The 13,774-nt window shown below is 47.6% G+C and overlaps 1 protein-coding gene across 15 annotated transcripts in view; it reads right to left on the bottom strand.

The window, feature by feature from the left end:
- The window catches only part of MYCBP2 (MYC binding protein 2), a 1,771,217-nt gene that overhangs the window by 1,609,502 nt on the left and 147,941 nt on the right, over positions 1 to 13,774 (bottom strand). The gene's annotated exons all lie outside the window — the stretch shown is intronic.

The following is a 13,774-nucleotide window of genomic DNA, read 5'->3' on the forward strand; positions in this document are numbered from 1 at the left end:
ATAAAGGCCATCCCAGAATGGCTCTCAAGACATTGTTCAGGAACCCATACAATGGTGGCATTGCACTACCCAACATTAGGGTCTACTACTGGGCGGCACATTTGAATACCTTAAATGACTGTATGTACGCTCCACAAGATCACCCAACTTTTAAGTTGGAGCGGGAAATACTCCAGGAACTCTTGCAATTTCACTACAAATATGGGTGGGATAGGATAGTTGCTACCCGAAATCCAGGTAGCGATAGAGACATGGTGGGGGCAACAAAAGCCTTAGGATGGGACAATAAAGTCACCAGAGAGCCACCATTGTGGGAATGGGCAATGTTGCATGAAGTGGCTTAACTGAAAGTGTTTAAAACCTGGAATACTGTCGGTATAATGAAAGTTGGTGACATAATAAAGGAGGAAGACATTATGAAGCTTCAGTTCCTGTAGCGTTAATACCAAGTAAGCCCCACACAATATTTAAAGTAAGTACAACTGCGGCACACCTGGTGGGCTGAGGGACTAGAGGTATTGGAAATACCAGAGCATGCACCACTGGAAGATAGAATACGTATGGAGAGACTGGGACAGAGGGGCATATCTGCTACATATAAGACACTAAACAACAACATGTCAAATAACTTAAAGAAGCTTAGAGAACTGGCCGAGAGATATGGGAGAAATGGAGGACAGACTGGGAAGCAGCACTGATGCACTCGTGAGAAGTGGCCATATAAATGAGGCTGTGTCTGATACAACTCAAGGTACTTCACAGGATGTACGTTGACAGACTGACTCTTCAAAATGGGAATGGCAGAGAACCTGAATTGTATGATATTTGAAATTGATGGGGGTATATTCCTGAACAGCTTGTGGAGCTGCCCCCAAATTCAGGTATAATGGGTGGAAATAGTACAAGAGTTGAGTAATGGGCTAGAGGTGGAAATACCCCTTGAGCCCCAATATATCCTCCTGGGTATCCCAAATGATACAGATATACCAACAGCCAAGCTTCTCTTTTGTGGGTTACGGTTAATAGTAGTGATACGAGACGTGGCTAGAAGATAGGGGAGACTTTCACACTGAATGAATGGAAAAATGGCATGGATATGTGTATGGAGGCAGAGAAGGTTACCTACAAAAGTAGGGGTACCCACGTAAATTCCATAAAGTAAAGTATGGGGCAGTTGGATAAGATTTTACAATCTGGAACCAGCAGAGGACGACACCGAAACTCAAGGGCCAATGGACCTGGGCTGAAGCCTTTAATGGACTAAGGCTCTATGTGCATAGTACAGGCGGGGGCTACAATGAATACTGAATTTATTAAATGCTACTCATGTAGTAATTTGCCCCATGTTGGATATGTATATGCTAACACTGAAAAATACAGTTTAAGTTTTATATATATATATATATACATATACACACACACACACACACACACACACACACACACACACACACACACACACACACACACACAAATATAGTTTTTTTTTTTAAAGTAACTGTCTCTGATTCTTGTCTGTGTGGGACTATAAAGTTCCTAACAATATTCCTCAAAGGTCTCTACAACCCTCCTGTCAACGTCATACAGGAGTTCAAGAATACCCAATGTAAACAACACACCTAACCCCACGTTTCTAACCAGACCAGAAGAGCACATTTGCTTCTAAGAATGTATTAGTTAGTCCTTGTGACCGTTTTTTAAAGCTAATCCAAATATAAAGAACAAAAGCAGGCCTATAAGCGAGAACTGCATGTCTGACATGCTGGTGAAACTCCATACACAACAACACAACACTTTGTGTGTTACAAATGGGGGAAGGCATTTCTTGGATCATTAACAATCCTAACCACCCTAGCCGGTGGACACACATCAATGCTAAAGAGGATGTGTTGAATAGACCCCGATGCTAGTCCTAATAACCACTCTATGAGAAACTGACATGAAGCTTATATAATACATACTGCCATTTCGCCAATGCACAAATTAATTCACCTAGCACTCAAAATGAAAAACCGGACCAGAATTTCACAGATCAAAAGGAATTCGCTTTGTGAGCAATGTTTTTTATCTGTGCCTTTATCAAATTACGTGGCAGATTGAGTTTCTAGCAGCTATTTCAGATTGCTCATGCTCATTAATGTAAAAATTCCTTAGCAAAGCTTAGTTCTGCAGACGTCAGTGCCTGCATGGATTAACAAGTGACTTTTCTAAGCTTGAATTTTTTTAATTTTAGTTTTTTATTTCTCATTTTGTAAGGATACAAAACTGCGGTTCTTCAGCACAAATTATTGTTAAAGAATCCAGGATTGTGAATCGGACTGATTTGTTCTATTGTATTTGTATATTGGAAGCATCACTGCCATTCACATGTGTTTTGCTCTATGAAATGGCAAAAGGAATCGCAACAGTAGGCAACATATCAAGAGGAAGGAACGCGTTACTTACCTGTAACTGCGGTTATCCAGTATTGGTATCTTTCATAGATTCACATGCCTGAATCATTCCCCGTCGTCGGGATGGGAGTCACCGGTAAATAACAAAGCAATGTCCAGAAGACATACAGAGTAACAGGCCCCAAAGGGCCCTAGCTTAGAAAGCTATCCACGTCCTTATGTAAAAAGGACCAAAGTTTGGCCAGTAGCCAATCAGCTAGCACCACCTTCTAGAACCCTCCTGGAAGGAGCCCTAGTCCCTCAGGTTTTCGTAAGCACAGTGCTAAGTAGTTGTATCACTAAGAGATCCAAGAGAGCCCTTCCAGGGGAGGTGGGTGGGTTGCATGTGAATCTATGAAAGATACCAGTACTGGATAACCGCAGTTACAGGTAAGTAACGCGTTCCTTATCCAGTATTAGGGTATCTTTCATAGATTCACATGCCTGAATCAGAATAGTAAGCAATACAAAGCACATTTTGGCAGGCACAGTAAATATACAGTCACTAGATAATAACATATCCATGTGAAAGATAAAGTATCAAAGAACCATAACCCAGGTAATGCCAACATAACAGTGTGAAATGTGCGTAAAGAGACCAGGATGGTGGGATGAAAAAGGAAAGGGCTCACCTCTACTGAAATAGATGACGGAGTACAGCTTGCCCCACTGCAGCATCCTTCATGATCTCCGTGTCCAGGCAGTAATGCCTGGTGAATGTATGCGGCGTCTTCCATGTGGCCGCTCTACAAATATCCACCATGGACACTCCTGCAAACAGTGCCATGGAAGTAGACATCGCCCTTGTAGAATGGGCACGAACTGCTGATTGCAGTGGACGTCCTGCCTGTTGGTGACAGAAGGTTATGGCTGAAGAGATCCAGAGGGAAATGCTCTGTTTGGTGAGCGGTAGTCCTTTTCTAGGCCTACTGTATGCCACAAAACTTTGATTAGACTTCCGAAATGTTTTAGTCCTTTCAATGTAAAACTTGAGGCAGCGCTTAACATCTAATGAATGAAGAGCCTTTTCTGCCCCTGTGTGTGCATTCGGGAAGAATTAACGTAGTATGATAGGTTCATTGAGGTGGAACTGAGTCGGAACCTTAGGGATAAACTTCGGATTCGTCCGAAGAATGACCCTGTCCCGTTTGAACTGAATGAAAGGGTCCTGGATTGAGAACGCCTGTAGTTCTCAAACCCGTCTTGCCGAGGTAAGGGCCAGCAGGAGTGCAAGCTTCCAGGAGACATACTTAAGATCTGCTCTGTGGATTGGCTCAAACGGGTGTTTCATGAGCTGAGCCAAAACCGTGTTAAGATGCCAAGCCGGTGGTACAGGCTTCACTGGAGGAAAAGTTCGAAACAGCCCTTTAAGAAATTGTTTGATAAGCCTGTGAGACCACAAAGATGGACCTGTAGAGGACCTCCGAAAGCGAGATATCGCCGCTAGGTGTACTTTGATGGAGGCATGAGCTAGACCGGATTTTGCGAGATGCAGGAGATACGGTAAAATCTGCTCCGGAGTTGAAGAAAGAGGGTGCAACCAGTTTGTTTTGCACCATATGCAGAATCGTTTCCATTTCAGTGAATATGTCTTGTTGGTGCTATCCGCTCGAGCTCGAGCTAGGATTTGTCTGCAATCCTGAGGAATGTCTAAGCCCTGGAATTCTCTGTACTCAGGAGCCATGCCGATAACCTGAGAGACGCTGGATCCGGATGCTGAACCTGTTGATTGTGCAGCGTTAGCAGAGATGGAAACGGGTGCAGTTTGATTGGAGGTTCCAGGGAGAGGATGTGAAGCTCCGTGAACCAGTGCTGCAGTGGCCAAGCTGGGGCTATCAATATCAGAGTGCAGGGCTCCACTTTCATCTTCCGTAACACCCTGGGAATTAGGGGAAACGGCGGAAAGGTGTACGCAAAGACGTTGCACCATGCTATCGAAAAGGCATTCCCCAGAGACCCTTGTTGGGGATGCCAGCTTGCAAAGTGTTGGCATTTGGCGTTGATCTGGGTGGCGAATAGGTCCAGAGAAGGGGTGCCCCATTGAACGAAGATGCTGTTGAGGACTTGTTGGTCCAGTTCCCACTCGTGGCAAGTTGACTGCCGTCTGCTGAGGGAATCTGCCAACACGTTGTGGACGCCTGGCACATAATCTGCTCGCAGAGAGATGTTGTGAGTGAGTAGCCAACTCCAGATTTTTTGTGATTCTCGAGAGAGCGTCAGCGAGCGTGTTCCTCCCTGCTTGTTCAAATAGTGCATTGTCGTTGTGTTGTCTGTTCTGACAAGCACCATGGAGTTCTTGATTCTTGGGAGGAAAGCCACCAGAGCCAGGTAGACGGCGCGCAGCTCAAGGAGGTTGATATGAAGTGCCCTCTCTGTAGGGGACCATTTCCCGCTTATCTGCAGCTCCTGAAGGAAGGCTCCCCAGCCCTCCAGGGAAGCATCCGTGGTGATTATGTGGGGTGCTGCAGGAAGCAAGAAAGGCAAGCCTTTTGAAAGGTTCTGGGGAGACACCCACCATCGTAAGGCCTTCCTGATCGCGAGTGTGACTTGGATGACGTAGTCGAAGGATCCTGTACACTGTACCCATTGATCCGACAGTTCTTCTTGAAGGGGTCGCATATGGAGACGACAATGCGGGACCAAGAGAATCCAAGAAGACATCATCCCGAGAAGGGATTTGAAGAGACGCACCAACAGCGTCCTTTCGGACATTATCCTGAGAGCCAAAGCCTGCAGCTTGTCCTTCCGTTCGTTCGATGGAAAAGCTTTCAGTAGCACAGTGTCCAGAGTAGCGGCCAGAAAGTTCATGCGCTGAGACGGCTGAAGGACGGACTTCTCTCGATTGAGCGTTAGGCCTAGTGAATCGAAGAGCGTTAGACAGGCGTTTGAAGACCTGGACGCGCCCTGAAGAGATGGAGACTTGACTAGCCAGTCGTCTAGATAGGGAAAGACCTGATGATGGTGATGGCGTAGGTAGGCCGCCACTGGAGCTAGACATTTGGTAAAAATGCGGGGTGCCGATTTGAGGCCAAACGGCAGCACCCGGAACTGATAATGTCTGCCGGCCACCACGAATCGTAGGAATTTCTTGTGGTTGCGATGTATTGGGATATGGAAATAGGCGTCTTGCAGGTCTAACGACACCATATAGTCGTTCGCATTGAGCAGATGTAATACCTCCTGAATGGTGACCATACGAAACGACTGCTGTTTCAGATAGTTGTTCAGATTCCGTAAATCCAATATCGGCCTCCATTTCTTCTCCTTTTTCCTGATAAGGAAGAAGCGGGAGTAGAACCCTTTTCCCCGTTGATTTGTGGGAACTCGCTCTATAGCCCCTTTTTGGAGCATAGTCTTTACCTCCAAGAGTAACAGACGTAGGTTTTTGTGAAGTGTTGGGCGGGGAGGGGTGGGAGGAGGGATTTGTATAAATTCCAGGGAATGGCCGAATTGTACTAATTGTAGGACCCAACGGTCCGTAGTTATTCTTCGCCAATTTTGGAGAAAGTGGGAAATTTTGCCGCCAATCTTGGAGGGTGGCGAGAAGGTGGAGGCCGGCCGTAGTTGTAAGTCATTGGCGTCTGGAGGTTCCCTTTTGCCTTCCACCTTTACCACGAAAGGAGGACTTCGTGTATGTGGATTGTTGCCGCTGTTGATATTGCGGCCGGTGTTGCTGGGAGGAGGAGAAAGAAGAACGTTGGTGGAATTCTCCCCTACCAGAGGATTGACCTCTTCCCTTGGGGCCCCGAAAGGAAGGGTTCTGGAATTGCAAAGCACCCAACGCTCTGGCAGTATCCTTGTCTTTTTTAATCCCCTGTAACGCCTCATCAATGTGGGTGCCAAAAAGCAGTTGGCCATCGTAAGGCATGTCCAACACCTTAGTCTGGACCTCCGGTCTGAAGGAGGTTGCCTTTAGCCAAGCCTGGCGTCGGAGAACTGCTGCGCCCGCTAATTGCCGGAAGCCAGTAGAAGCAATATCCATTGCACAGTCAATTATTTCCGAGGCCGATCTTTCTCCCTCAAGCAAGATCTTTTTTGCATCCTCCTTGGACTCCTCTGGCAGGTCTGCCATGTATGGTGCAATGTCTGCCCACATTTGGCGATTGTAACGCCCCAAAAGAGCCAGGGCGTTAGAGGCCCTCACCGTCAAGGCCGACATGGAGGAGAACCGCATGCCAATGGTGTCTAAGCGCCTGCCCTCCTTATCAGGAGGAGCCGTCAATAGAGCAGCCGGGTTGCTTGACCTCCTCTGTGCGGCCTGCGTAATGACCGAATCTGGCTTCGGGGGGCCCGTAAGACAGACCGGAGCTGTGTCCGGCGCTTTATATTTCTTGTCCAGGCGTGGTAACACTGGGGGAACAGAGGAAGGATGTTGCATAATTTTAACTCCCTGTTCCCAAATGTAGTCTATCATTGGTATCGCTCGCACGGACTTCTTAAAGGGTTCCTTAAAGTCATAAAGGAAGCAGTCTTGTTGATGCGAGGGCATCGGAATTTGAAAACGCTGGGCCGCTCTCTCTAAAATGTTATGGAAGCCGCCAATATCCTCTAGAGGCGAGTCGGCCGTGGTGGGGGCAGGAGAAGTCGGACAGGGAAGGACATAATCATCCCATTCGTCCTGGGGAGAATGGATCTCCTGAAGTTCTCCCTCTTCGGGCTCGTCCTCTTCTTCCTCATCTGTTGTGGGAGGAAGTGGCGTTGCAATAGGCTCTGATTGCAGCACTAATGGTGGCGGTCTTGCCCTTGGTGTTGGTGCGCAACTGGTGTTGGAGGCGCCGGCGTCGGAAACCTCTGTTTGTAGTCCGTGATCAGGAATTGGAGGTCCGTGACCAGTGATGCAGGCAGACAAACCATAGAAGGTGGTGGCTGCACATACTGTGGAGGTGGAACCGGTTGGTAATCCTGGTCCAAGTCCTCATAATCAGATGTATCTTGGTATTTGACATGTAGCTGTGAAGGGCTTGTCGCAGCTGGGAACATACTGTCCTCCTCTGAATTTTCCTCCTCGAAAAGCTGAGCAGGTGGCAAAGTAGGGATCCGACTGGGTGATGTAAGGGCCGGTGTTAGTGCCCGTTTGGTGATTTTGAGGTGCACAAATGTATTTGGCGTCTCAGAGTCAATAACTGTCGACGGGCCCGTCGACAGTAGAGGTGTAGGCGGTGTAATAGGCCTATGAGACAGCGTCGACGAGGACAGCGATGGCGGTGTCGTCGTCAGTGAGGAAGACGAGAGTTGTTTCTTCGACGGCGGCGGCGACGACACTGGTCTCGCCGACGGTGTTCTTGACGACGACGACAGCCTCGTCGACGGTGTCTTCGTCGACGATCCTGCTGTCGACGATGGCGCTGTCGTCGACGATCCTGCTGTCGACGATGTCGTCGGCGGCTTAGCTGACGACGACGACTTTTTTTATTTTCAGCGTCGACGAGATCATTTTACCAGCAGTCGTCGTCGACGTGGTCATTGAATGGGATATGACCGTAGATATCGTCGCCGAAGTTACAACGACTGCCGTCGATGGATGTCTTTTCGTCGATGAAGCCACCGTCGACGAGGTAGTCGTCGGCGACGGGGCAGAAACTGGCTTCTTAAAAGTAACCTGGACATCTGGAGGAGAGGTGATTCCTGGCATAGACGAGTCCAGAACCTCGGAAGACCTTTTGTGTGGCTTCTTAGGAGGTGGCTGCGACGAAGGGCCTGGAGAGGACGCCCTTGGTCGCTTGCGTGAGGAGTGAGAAGATATAATAGAACTCTCACTCTCCTCAGAGGACACCACAGAGTCCTTGTCCTTCAGCCTTTGTAGCCAGATTAAAAGGCGCCCTTCTCTGTCCTTCAGGGTCTTGGATGAAAAGGTACGACATACCTTGCAATCCTTGGCACTGTGGCTGGGGTACAGACAATAAAGGCAGTCCTTATGCTGATCATCCACGTGGAGCCTTTTCTTCCCACAGGAAGCACAGGATCTGAAGAGTCCTTTCTTAGGAGTATCAGCCATGACAAATCCGAAAGTTTTGAGTAGAAAACACTGGAAAACCAGAAGCAATGAGCAGAGCTCAGTGGAGACTCCCTTAGCACGACGTGCGGTAGAAAATCTGAGGGACTAGGGCTCCTTCCAGGAGGGTTCTAGAAGGTGGTGCTAGCTGATTGGCTACTGGCCAAACTTTGGTCCTTTTTACATAAGGACGTGGATAGCTTTCTAAGCTAGGGCCCTTTGGGGCCTGTTACTCTGTATGTCTTCTGGACATTGCTTTGTTATTTACCGGTGACTCCCATCCCGACGACGGGGAATGATTCAGGCATGTGAATCTATGAAAGATACCCTAATACTGGATAACTAAGCAGATATGGGTCCAACACACTTGTCCCCAGGTTTTCTGTTCATTTCAAAGTAAATGCACCATAGCCATATATTACTCCAATGGCTCTACCTTCAAAATAGGCTTTCCCACATTTGATCCACGAAAACCAAGTTAGTATTTCTTAAAGATCTAATAGACATTATATATTAAGTAGGCTGACCTACATTTTGGAGAAGCATAAGCACATGATTATGTAATGTATCCAAAGAAAAACATGTAGCAATCTATGCAGTGAAATCCAAAGTGTTTTGCCTCCAAACAAGGTCTAACTGTTAAGACTACGGTCTCTTTCAGACATAGGACCAAAATAAGGGTGCCTGAGGAAACGTTCTTTTGAATGTTAAGGCATGAGAGTTGCTTAGAGCCCAACGGAATAGGCCATTGTGTTTGCTCATCACTCAATTATCTTCTTTGGAATTTACTAAAGAGTTGTTCTTTGTAGGTTTGGATGTTTGTAGATGTTTAGTCCTAGTTTCTGCGTGTTGTATTCTGTGGTGAGACCACTCTCAGACAACCATTTTTGGTTTCTGGGAAAGAAAAGATGATATCAGAGTAGGGGTCGTTTTTGGTCCTATATAATGATAAGATGCTTGCATATCCAGCTCCGACCAAATACAATAGGCAATGGGAGTACTGTTTTGTAAATGGCACTTGAGATGGCAGACTTTGTGTATTTGAGGGGAGCAGGAGACGCCCAAGGCTATACTGTGTAGTCATTTAAGGTATTTGTGTGACAAGTATCTAGTCACCTGGGCAACTGAATGTTTCACAAGCAACAGACAAAAACATTTACATTAAAAAGTATGGAAAGTGTGTATTCATAGATTCTCCAATGTGACACATCTGCCCCGCGGGTTATCTGACCACTCTCCGGTTGCTTTACAGTTTCACACCCGCTCAGGGAACCCCCCCTTTCGCTGGCGAATGTCCCCTTGGCACCTACGGGACCCTGCGTATAAGGATATGCTCCACACAGCGATCACTACATATTTGGAAGATAACAGCCCCACTGCCCACTCCCGGAGTATCTTGTGGGAAGCTCTTTAACAGACTATCCGCGGTGCCAAAATTAGCTAACGCAGTAAAGAAAAACGTGCGCAACAGAAGCAATTGGAGGCTCTAGAATCCTGCCATGCGACATTGTCCTCCCAGCTTAATATGGACCCGAGCCGCAGTATTCGACGGAATCTGTTGCAGGCACAACAGGAACTCAGGCAGTATCTAATGGGCGAGGCCAAAGAGATTAGGGAGGCGTCACAGCACCGGCTCTATCAATGGGGGGGGGGACAAGTCAAGCAAGATGCTCCATAGGCTCTGCCAGACGTATACATACCTGGCGATCACACCCGGCATTCGTGGCATTGATGGGTCTCTACACAACACCGCAGGGTGTTGCTGAGGAATTCGCGAGGCACTTTGCAACCCTCTATACACCAGAGGAACAGATTTTGGCTGAACTCGTAGCGGAATTTCTTGTAGACATCCCGCCCCGACGACTCCCTGATCACCTCCGTGAACAACTAAAACCCCTATTACAGTGGATAAATTGACTGGGGCTCTCAAAGCGCTTCATTCTGGTCACGCCCCTGGGCCTAACAGATTTCCAATGGAATTCCTAAGGCCGAACATACACAATTTGGGGCCACATTTGTTGGCGGCCATCCAGGAAACCACGGAACTCGCTACTCAGCCTGGGGACTAGCAGCACGCAGAAATTGTGCTATTCCTCAAGCCCGGCTGGCCCCCAGACGACCCCTCCTCTTACTGCCCCATCTCCCTTACAAACTTTTAACCCAAATTATTGGGGAAAGTGTTAGCGGATCGCCTACGTAGCTGTGTCACAGACCTGATCCACCCCGACCAGTCAGGCTTCATGCCACACAGAGCCACCCGTCACAATATCCGGCGAGTCCATAACGCTATGGCAGCAGCTCCAGCGCTGGGCTGGCCAGCCGCCCTGCTTCTTGCAGATATCGACAAAGCGTTGGACTCTTTGAGCGGGGGGCATTTATTTCAGTTGCTCGAGGCGATAAACTTCGGGCTGCGCTTCTTGGCATATACACGTCTGCTATATACGGATCTGACGGAGACGGTCCGCATTGCAGAACACCGCTCCCGGCCTTTCTCTATCCAGAGGGGTACTTGACAGGGTTGCCCCCTGTCCCCATTATTGTTTGCTCTTGCGATCGAACCCCTGGCGGCGTGGGTGAGGAGTGACCCGGTCTTTCGGGGTTTCGACTGGTCCCAGTCACGATCTGACCGTATATAGTTATACGCAGACGACGTCCTCTTTTTTTATGACGGATCCCTGGTATTCGGGGCCTCGCCTATTGGAAATTCTCAGGGTATTTGGGGGTACTACGGGCCTCCATGCCAATCCCGTCAAATCTATCTTATTCCCGGTATGCGGACATCAGGGTCGGGAGTCTCAACAATGAAACTGCTATATGGTCAGCTCTTCCCCCTCTCCCTATACGGGCACTCGGCATCTTAAGATGGTGTCACTGCCTCGGATCTTATACCGCCTTCAGAACTTCCCGTACCCTATTCCACGCTCATGATTCGCACAAGCGGCAGCCATGCAAAATACATTTCTATGGAACAGTGGTGCAGTTGGAGTGGCACTCCGTACCTGTACACAATCCACATACTGTGGAGGGATTGCTGCTGCCGATATCTACTCTTATTATGTAGCGTCTCATATCCTGGTAGTAAACGAATGGTGGAATAACTCCCCCCACAGATCCGGCTTACTCAATTGAACATGCTGCGATGGACCGGGTTTCTCTCCATCACTTATTGTACAGCTCTGCTCACCTGGAGCCTTTGCCACCGGCGGGCAGAGTTGTGATACAGCTGTGGCGGGCTAAAACCCAACAGATGGGCTGGCATAGGAAACGTACTCAGCTGACTCCTTTATGAGAGGGCACGTACCTCTGTTCAGTGGCAGCCTTGAAGGGATTCGGGGGTGAGACCGTGTGGGGATATCGACCCTCAGGGATGTATTCCGGGGCACCACATAGAAATCATTCCAACAGCTACAGGTTGATTTTGATCTACTTAAGTCACAATTCTACAAATTTCTCCAACTCCGGCATGCAGTCACTCCCCAGATCCGTACATTGGAAACCCTCCCTGAGTTTCAGCCCCTGGAGGGCCGGTTGCTCATGGGGGACCTCGGTCTCCATAAGATCAAACAAATATACCACACGTTGACGACCCATACACCTACCACCCTCGACAAGACACGACTTGCATGGCAAGCTGATGTACCAGATCTGACAGATGACGACTGGGCCGAGGCCATAGCCAGCCCGAGGGGCGCGGCGGTCTTCACACGATATCGGCTTATTCAATTCAAGTATTTACACCGAGCATATTTCACAAGGGTTCGACTCTGGCGGATGGGCATTATCCAATCCCCCACATGTCTGAGGCTTGGCCGTGAGGAGGGGTTATTTTTGCACACAGTTTGGAGCTGCTCTGTGTTGCAGCCCTTTTGGCGTAGGATTCGGACATGCCTCAGTGAGGTGCTGTCATGGGAGATACCACTTGATCCATGACTTTTCCTGTTACACACGACTGACGACATTGGGGGGGAATCGGTACAAACAGCACTTATTGTTTCTAGCTCTCACCATAGTCAAGGAGGGATATAGCACAATTGTGGAAGGTGACATCTCCCCCGACTCTGGGTAAATAGAAAACTGAGTTAGACAACTGTATGGGGGCCGAGATTGCTTTTTTTGATGCCCGGAGATGCTCTGCGAAGCACCGAAAGATTTGGACACGGTGGGCGGACTATCTGGGAATTGACCTTCCCCCTCTGCCCGATATGGACCCTTGAAGGTGCCCCCCTGCTCCCAGATGCTCATCATTCTCTATGTTGTCTTAATAAAGAAATGCTGCTCTATTTATGTGTATTCATTGCGACAGGTGCACCATATACACTGATGTGGAGATCGAGAACTGTCTGCATATTGTTTGTTTCATTTCACCTGCATGTTTGGCGGGTGTCGCTATATGATAGAAATGTGGTTGTTGGCGCTAAAACATCCTCTTTCTTTTACATGTCTCTGTGGGGCCATTGCCCCTTCCTATTGCAAAATAACCAAATAAAACTTGTTGTTAAAAAAAAAATATATATGGAAAGATAAGAACATTGTTTTCTAGGTACTATTTAAAAAGTAGAGTGCTTCGGTCTTTTGAAAAGACTGCAAATATGTTTTAAACATGAGGTATTCAGATGGTCCTATGTTCTTGATGCTTGCTGCTTAAAGGACGTAGACTTTTTGATTTTTAGAGATTTCCATTAGAAAGACAGATTTTCTTCTGGACTATTTTATTTATTTATTTTTTTAACATGAGGTGTGCAGTTTGTTTTTTGTAAGCACAGAAGGCTAGTATATAGTGGTTTATAGGTGAGGTAGCTATCTTTAAGGTCAACCTTGGCTTCAAAGGGGAACCACATAAGTTCTCTTGAAATAAGTGTGATATGGTCTGCTTTTTGACAGAGTGAACTGACACACTGGGGAATGGCTTTTAGAGGAGCCAATGTGGAGTCAGAGAACCATGAAAGTAGGGCATTGCCCCAGGCAAAGTATGACAGGACCAGTGAGTGGCAGTCTATTCTGAAGTCAGTTTGAGGAATTGTAGGTTTGAGTTTTTCCAGCAGAGTGCATTAGAATGAGGCAGTGTTTGCAATGTGATGCAGTATTAGATTTTGCTTGATGGTGAACCCAGTGATTTTTCAAAAAGCACCAGTATGGGGCAGTATGCAAAGGGGGGATATTGGTGAAGTCAATTCTGGGATTTCTTTAAAGTAAGAAAGAAGAACGCATCCAATGTTAATTACTTAAAGTAGATTTTCAACACTGCAGTGTCTGCTGGGTTAGATAGTCTTACGATAAAGTTGGTTAGCGTCAAGATAATGTACATGGATATTTCGCATAAATCCGGCCATGTGGCTCCAAGTAGAGATTC

Source organism: Triturus cristatus, chromosome 8 (genome assembly GCF_964204655.1).
Source record: "Triturus cristatus chromosome 8, aTriCri1.1, whole genome shotgun sequence".
Classification (NCBI taxonomy): Eukaryota; Metazoa; Chordata; class Amphibia; order Caudata; family Salamandridae; genus Triturus; species Triturus cristatus.